Genomic DNA, 15987 nt, shown 5'->3' with positions numbered 1-15987 from the left:
TACAATTATTTTAAATAAATTTTATTTTGTTATGTTCAATATAGAACTCTTTTTTTGGAAAAAGTGAACCTAAAAGTTAATATGCATGATTTAAACTCGTAACCTCATGGTGAGAGATTAGACTATCAAACCAAAAACTAGTGTGGGTTCAATATATATATATTTGTTTAATAATTAGTTAAATAATGATTATAAGTTTCAAATAGGGCTTCCATTGCCCTTTATGAAGTTTGAACCCTAGGATATTTTATTTTGCATGGGATTGAGATACCAAAATGTCTTCAATATCAAAAAAAAAAAAAAGTCTTATTGATAATTGCTTAAATGCCAACAATTTTGGACCTAAATTGAGAATTCATTCTTGAGATTTATTTGTTATTTGTAGGAGCAAAAAATATTTAGAAACTCCCATTTGAAGTTACAATTTTTGCGAACAATAAGGTGACTTGATTATTGCTCATTTTCTCTCATATTTCAATATTCGATGCTCAAATGCTCGACAACAAAATAAGAAAATCAAATTTTTTCATACTTTCTTTTATAAAAAGGCTATTTAATGTTTAATCATGTGATAATGATCATTTTCAACAGTTTGATTATCCAAATTGTTATGTGATGTGTTCGTCATTTCTTTTAAATTGAAGTTCTTTTTGTTTTTGAATTTTTTTATAGCTCGTTCTAACTTAGAATCGTAAGGTACTAAACCTTCAAATCTTGAACTATGCATACAAAAGTAAAAGTTCAAAACATAAAATTAGCAGAACTCTCAAAAATACTTAAAAAATATTTTTAACACATAAACAAACACTTATACAAGTAAACGATAACACAATTTTTCTAAAATAAGTCTACACCCTGACACAATTTGTGTGTGCTTAGTGTGTAATTAGTTCAATTTCTAGCTCAGCCAATGGTGCCAATAGCTTGGCTCCCACTGCCTGTATGTGCTTGCACCCTTAATTCTCGACTGAGTGCTATTTAACAAATAATTCTCATTTTTCTCTACAATTCAATTTTACACACTAGGGATGCTACGCAAGTGCACATATCATTTCAAATAATATAGGACTTTCTCTCAGTCCCCAACTATCGATCCCACAGGGAAAGAAAAACTCTTTTAATCGACTTAGTAAAACTCTACTTAAACTGTAGGTAACTAACCTAGGAATTAAGGTTGAAATTGTATAAAGAAGTAACTAATGTCTACAAATTCTATTTCTTAACTTAAAGAAAATGCTAAATGTTTATAAACTAGTTTATGTAGAAGAGTTCAAATTATATGAAAAATCATTCTCCTTGCAATGAGATTATAATGAGTGTATGAATCAAATGCTTATAAATTTAAAGGTAGTTTTGTGACAAATAGGAGCATACATATTCTTTACTCTCTTTCGAGTTCATAAAAACATTGGCTAACCTAGATGTAAGTTCCTAAATCATTAGTTATGTTGGGTTGGTTCAAGCCTGTCACTTTAGAGTACCCACGTAAGCCTTCAATTGGAGCTAACCTAGCCTTAAGTTCGAAATCCTAGAATAAATTGGAGGGTTCTAGCCTGTCACCACAGAATCATCAATTTACACCCGCCAAATCTTATCTCTCTATCTAGGAAAAAAATTGCGTACATAAGACGTACGCAGAGCTGTGTACGTCTGTAACCTGCAAACAGGAGGGAGGATTACGGGAGGTTATAACCGCGTTATACCTCCTGTAACCTCCATGTAACCTACCTGTATATCAAAACAGAAACGCGGAACTTACTAGAAAGTACAGGTAGGTTACGTGGAGGTTACAGGGGGTATAACGCGGTTATAACCTCCTAAAATCCTCCCTATAACCTGTTTGCAGGTTACTGACGTACGCAGCTCTGCGTACGTTTTATGTACGCAAATTTTTTCCCTCTATCTATTTGCACTCACCCCAAGATTACTTTTTCTTCATCCCAAAGTTTAGTGTGATAATTACTATTTGAGGAAAATCATAGCCCTCCTTGGTCATTATGTTTTCACAATGTATTTTAATTTTTGAATTGGCCCAATTAAAATTATTTTTATGAGTACAATTCAAGATTTTAAAATTTGGTATGTTCTTGATGAAACAAGTGCTATTTTGGATAAAATAACAAACACTAATAAACAAGTAACAAAAGATGTACTTAGAGAATCAAAAGAAAAAGTTTCTTTAAATAAAAATAGTTGATGGTGGAATAATAATGTGCAAGAAAATATAAAATATAAGAAATTACGTTATAAAAATTGGTTTAAATGTAAAAGAATAGAGAACTGAGAAAAATATTAAACGGCCCGCAGGGAGGCTAAAAGAAGAATCTATGACGCTACAAATTATGCTTTTAATATTTCTTATAATATATTAGATACTAAGGAGGGTGAAAAATATATGTATAAGCTGGTCAAACAAAGAGAAAAGAAAAGTAAAAATTTAACTCTAGTAAAGTGTATTAAAGATGAAAATCAAAAAGTGATTTTCTTAGAAAAGATATTCAACATAGGTAAGTGAGCTATTCTGATAAACTTTTTAATCAAGATTTTGAAAATATGATCGACCTTAGTGATCTTAATATCGTTAATAATAATAAAACGTTTTATTTCTACCATCACATTAGTAAAAAAAAAAAGTTGAGGAGGCTTCAAAGAAAACCAAGGGTGGGAAGTCTGTAGGACCTGATGATATCCCAATTGAAGTATGAAAATATTTAGGAGATTTGGGAGTTTCTTGGCTTACTAAACTCCTTAATATTATTTTAAAAACTAAAAAGATGTCTGAGGAGTGGAGGAAGAGTATTTTGGTCCACATTTTTAAGAATAAAGGGGATGCACAAGAGTGAGCAAATTATAGAAGAATTAAGTTGATGAGTCATAATTTAAATTATGGGAGAGGGCAATTGAACATAGGTTAAGAAGTATTACAAAGATTTCTCATAATCAATTTGGATTTATGTCGGGAGGTCTACCATGAAAGCTATACATTTATTGAGGTTTGATGAAAAAGTTCAAAGATAATAAGAAGAATCTCTACGTTTGATTTTTATTGATTTGTTGAATTGGAAAAAGCTTATGATAAAATTTGAAGAGAAGTGCTTTGGAGAGTTTTAAGAGAAGAAAGGTGTTCATCTGACTTATATTCAAGTAATTAAAAATATGTATACTGGAACTGTTACTTGTGTTCAAACTAAAGGAGGATTGACCAAATATTTCTTATTTTTGTTGGATTACATTAGGGATTATCTTTAAGCCCTTATTTTCTTGCTTTAGTTATGGATGGTCTTACTGGGAATTTACAGGAGGATGTACCTTGGTGTATGCTTTTTGCTGATGATATACTTCTCGTGGATAAGACGAGAGAAAAAGCCCAGGAAAAACTTGAATTATGGAGGTCAACATTGGAGTCTAAAAGCCTTCTTTTGAGTAGAACTAAAACTGAATATATGGAATGTAATTTTAGTAGTAGTAGCGCTAGTGACATAAGTGTTACTTTGGGTGATCAAATTATTAAAAGGCGTGAAAGAATTAGATATCTCGAGTTTGTTGTTCAAAGCGATGGTGGTATAGATGGGGATGTTAGTAGTAGAATTCAAGTTGGTTGGTTGAAGTGGAGAAATGCTTCAGGCCTTTTTGTGATATACAAGTACCACTTAGACTGAAAGGAAAATTTTATAAGACAGTGGTGAGATCTGCAATGCTCTATGGCGCAGAATGTTGGCCTTTAAAAGAGAAACATAATACTAAGTTAAGTATTGTTGAGATGAGAATGACTAGGTGGATGAGTGGCTTTACAATTAGAGACAAAATGTGAAATGAATATATACGTGATAGGGTTGGTGTAGCTCCTGCGACAAACAAAATTAGAGAAAGTCGTCTTAGATGGTTTGGTCACATTAAGCGTAGACCATCTGATGATCCAATTAGAAGTGTAGAGGTTTTAGATTCGACTTATGTTAAGAAAACCTGAGGTAGACCTAGGAAGACTTCGACTTATTGTATAAAAATGATCTTAATTTATTAGAGCTAAATGAAAATATGACACTAAATAAGAAGCAATGGAGAAAAAGATCTCATGTAGCGACCCACATAGTGCGATTAAGGCTTTGTTTTGTTGTTATTGTTTTTGTTATGAATTGGCCAAATTGCATAAGTAAATGAAGTATAAAGTAATCTATCATCACAATATTGAAATAAAAACAATTCTAAACAATTCTAATCCTACACATGATCATTTTTCATCAAAAGGAGAAATATAAAAAAAAACTACTCAGATTTTATGGGAAAAAAACAACAACACATGGATTGATATTTACAAGAAGGTTTACACAACAAAGTTTAACAGAACTCAAACAAAAATACAAAACACTTATCTCAAACTCCTCAAGAAAATCTTATGAAATTTTTTTTAAGAATTCTCTAGCTCTCCTTCCAATCACACACACCACTCAACCACAACTCTTCATACACACCAACACACACTACTCTCCTTCAACCACTCAACAACAAAAAAACCCCTCACAACAACAACTTTACTTGAAGAGACACCCTCTTATAATAACCCTTGAAATCACCAAGCGCAACTTTTGAAGCTCCTTCAAAATTCATCCAAATACAATGTATCCTAAAAAAAATACTTGAAACCAAAAACATGCAAAATATCTTCCATTAAAGTGTAATATCATTAAAAAATTACATAAAAAGTATATAAAAGTAGCATATTCTTAGGCATGTCAGTCACATGCACCACGCCTTTGTGTGTTCTCACTTATACTCGTGCACCCTTGCAATGTTTGCTTGGATGACACCTTGCATGTTCATGTCTTGTGTGCTTGTGGTTTGCACTTGAGCTAATGTCCTTGCAGCCTCATTTCGACACTCATGTATCCTCCATGGGGGACGACTTACATACCAAGCGTACTAGTGTGTGATTTTCCCGAACAAGAATCAGACGTTTTCATTTCCTACAACACCACTTCAGAGCAACAAAGGTTTGTTGTTGTATCATGAGGCATTAGTCATGTTTCCTAGCCTCTGAACCTGCCTATTGTATGATTTGACTTTCTCTGGGATAACACCTTACACTATCACGGGAATGTTCTTTTGAATGTTCATAGGCGTGTGCTTGCTTGCTTGTGTGGTGCGTTGTATCTTTTTTTGTGCCTGTCATATGCATGTGTGTTTGGTCGCTATTGGGGAAATATGTAATTCTCCCTCGTGACACCATATACCCTAGGTGGCCAAGCACAATATCATTTGTGAGATGTGCCCTGCATCTGCATCCTTGAACTGTCGATGTATTTGTCATTAGTATATGCAAACATAATCATGTGAAAAATATTTGCTATCTCGTGATCACTCCTACCTCGACGGAGTGGTAACAAAGCACTGGATCACTTTGCATCCACATGTGCATTCTACAATTGTCTCGATGACGAAGCTAACTCATTAGTTGAGGGACCCATTGTTAGTTGCAACGTGCTAGCGAGTATTGCTCACAAGGATGCCTTGGTGGGCAATATTAGCTATCACAAGGGTCAAATAAGTGCCACTTAGGCTTTTCTGTTCCTAGGACCTATTTTAGAAATATAAGAAAATTATATTTTTTATTACATATGCAAAAATATTTTTCAAAAATCTATTTTGAAACTACTGTATATAGTTTAACCGTACATGAGGTCAACATTTTAAAAGCTTTTGTTCATACAAAACATGCATCTAGTGGCACCTCTTAGAAAATTAAAATGCCTATAAAACATATATAAAATTAAAAATAATCATTGAACATCTTATTTAATTTTTTTAAATTATGATATATATACGTCATAAAGCTAGTCTAAAGATCAAAGTCTAAAAATCAAAGTCAAAATTTAGACCACAACCCCGAGAGTAAGGATGATGTTTGAAATCAAACAAAAATAAAATAGCTTAAACTAATAGCCACTATTTTCAGTCATGCAATTGCCACTAATTAATAAAAAAAGCACTTACTCAAATCATAACTAAAATTGAGTTTTATGAACATACTTATTCTAACTTGGATTGCATTAACTTAATTGACACGATCACTACTCAAAACAATACATCACATGAAAAATACATCTCTTAAAATTACATAATCAACCATTTGTTTTTCGTTGTCATACACACACACACACACACCACTCGATTCCTATATATTTCCGTATCTAATACCTAAGCTTTGTTTATATTATACCACTAAAATCTTTAATATCACATAAAAATTACCGTTATTTTAATTTTTAAGAAGTGACATACATTTTTACATGCATAGGGTAATATGGCATGCATGTATGATTAATGTTTGAGTTGTAGATTTGTAAATACGTAGGAAATGAGCGGTATATATGTAAAAATCTTCCTTCATCAAAACTTGCTTAATAGGTAAGAGAAGTGCTGTGTTGTATAGGGTTAATCTGATTAAGAAAGCTCATTAATTTGTCAATGAAGCTGATAGGGAAATGGACAAGTAGGGAATCGATGACCAGAGAAAAGACATCTAGAAAATGACTAAAATATGTAGGAATATGTGTTCAACATAGAAGAGTCTAGTTGCATTAGACAATTACACAACCCACTTGACAAGTTCCTAATGAATTTGAATTAAATTAGAGAACTCACTTCCTGACTGCTCCACGAATCATTTTTTAGATAATGTTGGGGATTAAAGATGAGTAGGAAGATTATTTGTTATTGTGCTTGCAAAAAAATTAGGAGGAGATTAAAGTTTGGTTGGGCATATCAATGATAAGATCTATTCTTAATTTAAAATTTTATGCTTAGGAATTAATGTCAATTATGTAAGTTAGGACCAAGCTCAATGGTCTAAAATATTTTAGCAATCTCTTACTCATGTCGGACTCAAACTATAGTTTTTTAATATTTTATTTATTAGCAAGTTGGGTATTTCTACTCGTAATGTGAAGCTTAATGGTGAGAAGTAGGGCTATTAAAAAAGCTCGTTATTTATAAAGAGTTTGTGTTTGGCTTGATAATTTGTTCATGTTTGATTTGTTCTTCAAATATGTTAGTTGAAAACAAATATTTTTTTTCTTAACTCAACTCAGTTTATAAATAAATCGAATATGGAAAAACTTTCGTTTGATTGTATTCTATATTTTTTAGCTTGAGTTAATTATATAATTAATGCTATTATAATATTTTTTTTAATATTCTTAAGTTGCATTTAAAAAAAAAACATTGTTAAATTTTTTTTAGAAATCATTCAAATTAATTTTGAGTTAAACTTGAGTTGAAACAAACGAATGAATTGAATTTGAGACATACACTAATATACTGTCTTGAGCAAAATAATGCAAAAAATAAAATCACACAACAAATTAGTCAGACATGGTGTGATTTACGTCGTTTAGTGCAAATCTGTCTACATTCACGGAAAGATGGTACTCAACTATCAATAGATGGGGAGAAAAAAAAAACAAACAAAGTAGGTTTACAACTTCCTATACAAAAATCAAAACTCATCCCTCCTATAAATAAGAAAGGATTTGGGCATACTAATAAAAAAAAAATAGAAAATGACATTTACCTCTTTTTACAAATAACCCTTTAATATTAATCTTCATCTCATCTCTTAGTTCCAAATAAATGAGAGATGATCAAAACGAGCTCCAACACCAATAAACTGCGCCGAGATAGTCAGCTATATTCCTCCCCCCTTCCAAAGAGATCAAGCCTTGTGTAATTATTCCAAATGTCCAAATGTGCATTCAATCATGAGCTCGGATGTTCACCAAACTCATACAGCAGGTGAACGTCTAGGTTGCAGTACAGTTATTAGCATATCCATTGAATTCTTTTTAGTATCTATCTTTTTTCAATAAGATATTATCGTCATCAATCAAGTCTCAAAGAAAACGGTGTTTCACATCAATGCGTTTAGTACGTGTATAATGAACTAGATTCATGGCCAAGCATATTGCACTCTAACTACCACAATATACCATTTGAGACTCTTGATCAACTCAAAAGTTATCCAGTAGGCCTTGCATTTATGACTTCCTTCATTGCCTCTAAGACTATCATGCACTCAACTTAAACACCAAGATAACATCAATTATACTTTTCATATATCTCAATACTCCTCACTGGTCGTCAATGACTATATCATGTATCATGCATGAACTTGTTCACAACATCAACTACTTTTCCAATGTCTAGTCTAATACAAATCACGATATACATCAGACTACCCACTGCACTAATATATAAGGAACCAAGCACATATCATTTATCTTCTAATCATCTTTAGAGCACTAATATGAACTCAACTGAAAATGAAACATAATGGGAAGGCTCATCACCTTGGTTGAGCATCAACTCCAAACTTTCTAGCACCTTCCGAGCATATGCACCTTGTGAGAGTCAAACCTTTCTAACTGTCATGTCCCTAAGAATCATTATGCCAAGAATTTTGCGAGCTTCACCTAACACCATCTCTAAATAGTTGGATAGTTGGTACTTTATCGTATCAGCCATAATCTAATTGACAAAGGCAATCGATATGTCATCAACAAATAGAAGCAAACAGATGAATTCACAATTGACCAACTTTTTAAAATATACACAACGATTGGATTGACTTCTCATGTAATCATGTCACATTATGAACTAATCAAAATTTTTATACCACTATCATGGTAAGTGTTTCAGCTCATATAATGGCTTGTCCAATATACAAACCAAGTCTTTTAAGTCTCCATATCAATGTGGCTACAAGTTATAAATCTCCTCTTGCGATTCTCCATGTATGAACATAATTGTCACATCAAGATGCTCCAAAATAAACTTTATTGCGCTAAAGCAGCTAAGAGAGCACATATCAAAGGATGCTTGAACAATGGGAAGAACATCTCATCATAGTCAACCCTTTCATGACGTAAAAGCCATTTGTCACTAACTTTACTTTATACTGCACATCAACTCCAAGAGATCCTTCTCTCTTTACATACACTCATTTGTACCCACTGGCATTCTTTTCCAAAGTAAACTTTACAAACAACCAGGTAGCATTCTCTTGAAAAGACTCCATCTCTTCACACATTTCCCCTCTGCAAAGATTGCAATTTGATATCTCCACAATTTCCTTATAGTAACAAGAAATTTCAACCTCCATGGTCGAGAGTGAAAATGCAACGTGATCCCTCAACCAAATTGGTTTGAGATATCCTAACTCTTGGTCGAGCTCCTAGCAATAATTCCTGGGCAGAGGCCTAATCCTCAACATCTTATTACACCTCTTCTTGAGCATTTTCAATCTGTTCCTCCTAATATATAACTGAATCAAGTAGCTAAATAGGAATGGAAAAAAAAAACCATGAAACAAATTGAATTACATCGAACTCTCACTTATGTTGAATATATGTGTTCTCAGTAGAACTCTCGACTACTTCAAGTCATGAGGCTTCCACAAGCTTACCTCATATAATATATTGTACATGATAATGATAATCTCCATCTCTATTTGATCATAAAGTTTTGAGTTGGACATCTAAACACTGTTATGTGCTCATAATCTCTTATAGGATTCTCCGACCACGTCTTCTTGGGGTCTTCTTTCTAATAACTACAGAAGAAAGATGGTTCATATAATGATAAGTATAGTCTCTGGTCATACCCCAATATAATATATCAACCAGAGTTGGATAACATTCACTGAACTTTATCCACCAAAATTTGATTAATCATCTTTGTCATCTCACTTTGTTGCGGTGTCTCTCAAATAATGAAGTGGTGCACTATAACAACACACTGACAATCTAGCACGAACACATCCAATTCGTATTTTCCATCATTATTTGATATGATATTCTAAATCTTTTTACTAGCCTGAGTCTTACTCTTCCAATTCATAAAAAATTTTGGCACATCACTCTTGTGCTTTATAATGTACACCTAATATTATATAGAATAATCATTGATAAAAAATACAAAGTATCTCCATCTTACTAATGATGTCATCTTCATCGAGCCCCAACCATCTATGTAAATATACTATACAATATCCTTTCTTAGTGTATATTATACCAAAGGATATTCATGTTTTCTTGCCAAATACATCATGTTCAATTTAATGATTTGCAGGTGCTCGCTCCTTTGATCAATCCTTGCATCACTTAAGCCCAAAGTGAAGCCTCTCCAAAATGAACTAGCAACATATGGCACAAGGTGCTCACTCCTTTGATCAATCCTTGCATCACTTAATCCCAAATTGAAGCCTCTCCAAAACGAGCTAGCAACATATGCCACAATATAGTGGTATGAAAAGAATCACCAGAGACAACAGTTATTCTAGTCATTATACTACCCTTAAGATAATAAAAGTTGTGTTGGAGAACTCACTTCATAAAATCAATGTTCTATGACATATCATCATAAATCCTCAAAATTACTTTGTTGCCCTTAGCCTCTAAAGGCCCAACTAGCAACATTTTTTTTCCTAAGGTCTGTAACATGCCTAACACCATCAAACTCACTCATAATACCATTAGAAATCATGATAAAAAGGCTCTCTACACCAATAGTATGACAAGTTTGATCATTACCCATAGTCATTACACTATTATCAAGCTTCTTGTACATTCAAAACCATACTAGATGGAAACAAATGTGAGTATTTATCTGAAAGGGAATTCAACAGAAGAAGTTCAGTGTCTTCATCTCCAACATCTTCAAATTATTTTAACAAATCTATCAAATGCTTTGTAAAATTATTCATGCGTTTATCAATAGTAACCCCACTTCTCATCTGAAACACGTATAGTAGACGATTCATATAGATTTAAAGATATTGGTTCATCAAAGTCCTCTACATTTTTCATGTAGAAATTTTCATCATCACCACATATTTGATCTCCTGAGATAAATAATTTTGGATCAAGCCATAAACACTATGGTTCACCTTCAACCAATCTCTTTCTGACATCTCCTCTAGATGTTCATTGCTATCAAAAATTTACTCCAAATTCAAGGAGCCCAAGGCATCCATCACCTTGCATCATCACATGTCAAAGTTCTCATTGTCATTAAATTTTAATCATATTGATCTTGATGTGATGACATAACTATTTGATGAATCAATGTCTTTTTCATTATCATGGTGGATATTGAAATATCTGGTGACATGTTATTATCCATGGCTCCACCAGTTCTCGTAATCTAAATTGTTTCGATCTCTTTGTCTTTTGTTTACGACATTGCGTGAACTGTAGTTGTCTGTTGTCGAAATCACACTATTATGATTCTTTCTAACGCTAATTATAGTGCAGAATAACACGAAAAACAAAATCACACGATAATTAAACAATCAAACACAAGTGTAATTGACGTGGTTCAGTGCAACTTCACCTATATCTACCATGAGAGATTATTTCACTATTAATAGCTGGGCAAAGAGATTAAAGGCAGACTAAATAGGGTTATGCCTTCACGCACAAAAATCACTAATAATCCCTCTTTAAAAAAAAGTAGAGTAGTACGACATACTAATAAAAAAAATGAAATTTTACAAAAAAAAAAAAAAAGTCTCTAATACAATATATTATTCATGATTCATTTTAAATATGAGCCAATTTTGAGAAAAAAAAAAAAAAAAAAAATACTATGTTCACACCTCCAAAGCTTTACTTACATACACTTACCTAATCATAACTTGGAACTAGAAACTTCTGAGTACAATTTATTCTTGGTTCATTTTATAAATATTTATAAAATGTTGCTGCGAATATAATTATGCTTCCTGTTTATGATAGAAAGCCCAATAATCAGTAATAATATATCTAATAAAATACTATAAAAGAATCACTGAACATCAAATGCACATGGCAAGGTCATCATACCCTAAACCTGTCTCCCACTTTCAACCCAACACGGCCCATCCAAAGTACAATTATGTCCCATCTAATTAGGTTTAAAATATTAATTACAGCATAACCTTTTGATCAATGATAATTAAAGCACTTGTTATAATTTGAGAACTTTTGGGGAAGTGTACATAAAGATAATATGAATAGTTTATTAGTTTGATTAATTTATAGTTTTGTTTTGTTTTATTTTATATCGGCAGTGATATAAATATTGATATAAAATAATGTAGAGCGCAGTAGGTATATGATATGAGAAAATTACATATCTAACATATAATGTTGATTTTACTCCTAACGTAGAGCTACGTTCGAGTCTAACGAAATAATACCACGTGGAGGTGATAGAAAAATTTAAAAAAAAATCATTTTAGCGCTTAGCGCAGGGGAATATTCCCTCCGTGTTATTCCGCATTATTCAATTATTATTGTGGTGATATTCATGTGTTATTGTGTTCTGGAAATATTCCCGGTATTATAATAACACAGTGACACATCAATACCACCACAATAACACACAAATAATGTTGAATAACATAGGAGATATATTCTCTTGTGTTATCGGGCCGGATCACAGGAAAGCACGCGCGTTTTCTTGAAGTCACGTGTCCGCATATCAGCGGACTCCTAACGTAGCTCTACCTTAAAAGTCATGATGTAATATTTTTTTTTTTGATTTTTACATCCATACAAGTTCACTTATGTTTGAAAATATGTGTTTCAAAATTTAAAAATTAATAATAGTTAGATTTTTCATATCATATGAAATATTTTATTGTTATAAAGATAAAAAACAAAATATAAGTATTAAATATGTAAAATCAATAGACTTGTTTGATAAATATATAAGGGGCAAAAATCATCTTCACGTCATAGTGTCTTTGCCATGTCAGTCTTGTTTATGAAGTTAGTAGAATTGCTTAGTGGCTTCTCCATAAAGCACTATTGTGTAAACTTCAGACTCTTTTAATCCAACATATGTTTTTTGACTCAATCATTTATATTATATATATATATATATATTGCAGTTGAATTATTCAAAATATAACTATTATGTAGGATAATTTATTTTACTTAAACTGCCCTCTCAGTCTAAGAAAAAACAATTAGAGGTTGAAATAAAAAAAAATAAATTGTTATATGTAATGAGATGATGTAAATTGAAGCTATAAAAATAGAAGATAAGGTAGTGGTTGAAGCTTAGAATGGTTAATGCAATTCTTTTGGCTTGGGTCAACAAAATCTTATTCCTGTTGCTCAATCTCAACAACCTCTACCCTCAAAGGTATTAGGCAAACTTATTCACTAAATAGTTAGAAAAGTAGGGATGGAATTAGCAAAACTTGAGCATAGCTATAGTTTTTAAAGAAAGAGATATTTGTAGACTACATATACTTTAAAAATTGCAGTCAATTTTGATTCTTCTTAGAATTATTTAGTTAACTTCAAAGTTAAGTGTAAAAAATATGTATTTTGTATGTTGATTGACTTTAATCAGCAAATTAAAACGTGCATTAATTCAATATCTTTCTATTAGTATAATGGTTTAAGTTAATTTATAAAGGAAAACTAGGGCAACGAGTAGCGTAATGGGATAGGAGAAGGTGAGGATGGCAAGGTGATTGACAAAGTGTTGATGATGCAAACAATTGTTGTTAATGGCAAGTGGCAAAGTGAATATGAAGTAAAAAAATGGGGATGCAAGTGGTAAAAGACAGCAATGTGAATTAAATTAACTTGAAGTTGTAAATGTGATGGCTCTTTCAAGCCAAGGTAAATTGTATGCGAGAGGTTTTTCTTTATCTTATGAGTTTAGTTGCTGGTAATTATAATTTGATATGAGACATTTTGTCAAAGTAGCCAATTGTCTTTGCCTCAATGCTAATTTAGAGGAAAAATGAGATAGATGTGGGCGGATTTAAGATAAAAAAATGGGTTTTCTTTTTTGTTTTAAAAATAGGTGTTGATTTTGGGATATGATTAATATCTTAAAATTTTGTTTGTACTTTTTACTCTAAATCAAATACTGAATAATATAAAGTTCATACAAAACAAATATAATGCAACTATTTTACTTTAAATCAAATAACCCTAAAATCAAAATGCTTTTCACATTCATATTAGACCTTATGATGACTATAGTATAAGTTCTCAAATTGCCATTACAAGCGTTTGCAACACATATTCTTATATGTTTTGTAAGCACTTCTTAGTTGGATTTGATTTGTTAGTGAGATTAACATATTTTGACTTGATCTTTCAAAAATATTCAAGATAATAGATTTATATTATCCAAATGCTAGAAAACTATATGAACAAATTAACCTTACTGCCTTCAAATACTTGATTGTGAATATCATTGTCATATCAACAAAACTTATACGTTCAAGCACTGATTTCAATGCATTTTTAATAAGAAACATTTCAAATATAAATTAATGATTATTGAAGCCTCAATTCCATCGAACTTATAATCAAACTAAGCGTCTCAAGAAAATGAACTTACAACTCTAAAATTAGTTAAATTAGGATCCAATTAAACCCAGAACAAGCCATTGAAACACAATTAGATGCTTTGAATGCTTTGAATTGTTAATTGAATAGGCAAATGAATTCTAAATTTAGAATATTTATAGTTTAGTCGAGTGTCTTGATAAGTAGAATCCAACAAGTCTAAGATCTCTTAATTTCAAGACCATCAAGCACCAAAATCCTTAAAATTAACCTTATTGCCTACACATACTTGATTGTGAATCTCCAGAGCATTTTCTAGAAAGAAGACCAGAAAAGTAACTAGCGACCTCTGTACGTATCAACTATCATCGACCACTGGCTTCCATAGTAGCTGACCACCATCGACCGCCACCCACCGTCATTGCCTGCCATCATTGACCACCAGTCTTCGGTGAACCCTACTTACATTGCTATTACAAGGCTACTATTTTTGTTGAATTTCTTTACAATTGTATATTTTGACATGTATAAAGATAAGCTTAGTTGTCGATATAAGATTGAAAACTCATTCTCCCTATCATGAGAGAAAGACATGCCTCTATACGTACGAATTTATATTGGATTAATTTGACTGGATCAAACTCCGTGATTTTTATTATTTCTAGTATTTTTCAATGCAAAAACTTTTGGTGACTCCTCCAACTACCTTTTTTTTATCAGTGTGCACTTGATATTCGTGCAATACTTGGACGTTAAACTATTAGTCTACTGCCGTGAATTTTTAGGCACACAACAATCATAAGAAAATGTGATACTTAATTTTTTCAATATAAATTTGTAGGAAACATATTCTAGTATAGGCTATATAATGTTTAATAACACATGGACAACTCTATGCTTGCTTCTTTGGAGAATGGTGTATAAAGTCAGAACTTTGAAGAGAGGAGAAAAGTAGCTGATTTTAAATATTGATAAGGATTTTATAATATACATAATTGTAGGCCAATTAAAAGGAAAAAACATAAGACATAGTCATACAGAAATTTTATTAGACCTAGCCTTAATATTAGTTGATGTAACGATGGTGTTGAACAAAAGGAAGATATTGTAGCCAAGAATTCGTCAGCAAATGCTATTAGATTGAATTGATATGCATCAACTAGTGAACCGTCGAAAAAATCGGCAATTTCATCTACATTTGACTTGTTAACAGTGTAACATTCAAAAAACATTAATGGGCTGCCGGCTGACATTCTTAGAATAACCTTAAATGGGCCTATAATTACTAACAAATTCGGCCATACTGGAGAAGCTAGCCTGCTTAGGGAAAAGGCGAAAAAAGCCATGAATATGGTTGAAGTCATCAAATTAGAATTGAATAAATAAAATATGTGAACAATCATTAAAATTTACTGCATTTATTTTAAAGCAAGAGCATTGTTATAGGAGCAAGTCATATGGGAGAGTTTTGAGAGCTAGTGTTGTTTGGCTAGGCTTGATAAGCAAAACAGCAAAAAAATTTATATTTATATTTGACTTGTTAACTCATGGGATCAAATATAAGTTATTCGTGAATATAAGGTCCTATAAGTTATAAATGTATTATAAAAACATAAACTTGCAAAATATATAT

This window comes from Phalaenopsis equestris, unplaced genomic scaffold (assembly GCF_001263595.1).
Source record: "Phalaenopsis equestris unplaced genomic scaffold, ASM126359v1 Scaffold000107, whole genome shotgun sequence".
Lineage (NCBI taxonomy): Eukaryota > Viridiplantae > Streptophyta > Magnoliopsida > Asparagales > Orchidaceae > Phalaenopsis > Phalaenopsis equestris.
Note: the sequence above shows the minus strand (reverse complement) of the source record.